The sequence below is a fragment of the Anneissia japonica genome, unplaced genomic scaffold (genome assembly GCF_011630105.1).
Source record: "Anneissia japonica isolate Jap-2015-1 unplaced genomic scaffold, ASM1163010v1 scaffold8683_len17768_cov104, whole genome shotgun sequence".
Lineage (NCBI taxonomy): Eukaryota > Metazoa > Echinodermata > Crinoidea > Comatulida > Comatulidae > Anneissia > Anneissia japonica.
This window is the reverse complement of record NW_022739499.1, coordinates 4080-6066: the sequence shown is the minus strand read 5'-3', so window position 1 is coordinate 6066 and position 1987 is coordinate 4080.

The window sequence follows — 1987 nt, the reverse complement described above, 5'->3', positions numbered from 1 at the left end:
ACACCCACCTTGGCTAAAATTGCAGCTGTCTCTTATACACATCTTATATATATACATGGCTCTCAACGAATGTTCCTATAAATAAATGAATCAAAAAATTGTGTAATAAAACAAAATACATCTGACGAGATTCGAAACTGCGACCTCTCGCTGTGAATCGAGCGTCATACCATTAGACAACAGAGGCTTCATGGTGAAACCGATTCAAATATAACCATCAGATATACTCTATTACACAATAGGTACGGCTAGAAACAAATAGTTGAACATAATGTAAATCAAGATAGCCGTTAAAACTGTTAAATTATATATAAATCATCAAAGAAAGGTAAATACCCTCAATTGGAAATTCTTGACTGCAAACGCTATAAATTTGACGTTTCCTGCTTGGAATTTTCTTTTTGTTCTGTGTTAAAGTGGTGTGTCTTTATTTGAGCCTTTTGATGTTTTGAATTTGTGAGTTTTTATTGTCGTTGGAATCGTTTTTGTTTGGAGGTTTTTGCTAGGCCTGGCTATCGCAACACGCAATGTGCTATGGATCGATATTACCCACAACCTCAGCTCACCAAGGCAATGGACCAATCAGCCTACTAAGCCTATCCAGATTTCACAACAGACCTAGGCCTAAGCAGTTTCGTGGTAGAAGGGCAGGCAGAAAGACCATCAAAAGAATTAAAGTAATACAGATCGTGTTTGATAGAAGTGGACCTGTCCAACAGAGAGACACAATACCAGTAAGAATATCTATTACTACTACCAAAAGTTACTCTAGGCCTAGGCTCTCATTACAAAACAATCAAAATGGCGATTCACAACCTGACAAAAGCAGTGAAGATCGGAAGACGGACAACAAGCCATCCTCGTTTTTACTGAAACTTTTAATTACTAATGCATGCTCCATCTTAAATAAGCAAGATGAATTCAACATCCTAGTTAGAGATGAGAATCCAGACTTGTGTTTTATCAGCGAATCCTGGATTACCCCCTGCACTGCACCAGAGAGATACACTCTACCGGGCTACACCTCTTTTAGCAAATGTAGAACCACTGGAAAAGGTGGAGGCGTATTACTTCATGTGAAAAACACTATTCGTACAGAACAAATCAAAGGAATAATTGTACCACCCGAGCTGGAAGTACAGTGGATGTTGCTTCACCATCCGAAACTACAATGCGCATAAAAGTAAACCCTTTTTATATTTATATAAGTTAATTAAACAATTTTTTTAAACTGGTCTTTGGACAAATAATAAATACCTGTCTCTTATACACATCTAGATGTGTATAAGAGACAGGTTCTAATTTGTGGAGATCTGAACCAGCTAAAACACAACACACTCTGCAACGGAAATGGGTTAAAACAGATTGTCAAAGCGCCTACTAGGGGTACCAAAATTTTAGATATTGTTATCACTAATATCCACAGGCGTTATAAACCGCCTCAAATCCTATCGCCTATCGGAAGAAGTGACCATAATGTAATTATTGTTGAACCAGCTAAGCTTTGTAACAATAATAAATTAATAACTAGGAAATTTAGACCCATCCCTGAATCTAAACTCTGTAGCCTAGGACGTTGGCTGCAAGATCAGTCCTGGGATGAGGTATTATCTAAAAACACTGTACAAGATAAAGCGGATGCTTTTTATAACTTATTGTGTAGTGCGATTGATCGTTATTTACCAATAAAATCAGTACAGTGCCACCTAAATGATAAACCCTGGATGAACCCTAGAATTAAGAGTTTGATAATGAAAAGGCAAATAGCATTTAACAATAATAATGACCTGTTGAGGAAAAAACTAAGAAACAAGGTTATTAATGAAATTAAGAAAGCAAAGTCTTCATACACTGCCAAAAAGGCTGTCTCTTATACACATCTAGATGTGTATAAGAGACAGGTAAAAATCAAATGCGCTTAACATTTTATAATAAAAAGGTGCGTCTTAAGTTTTGTGTTAAAACAGCAACTGATGGTGATTCCGTA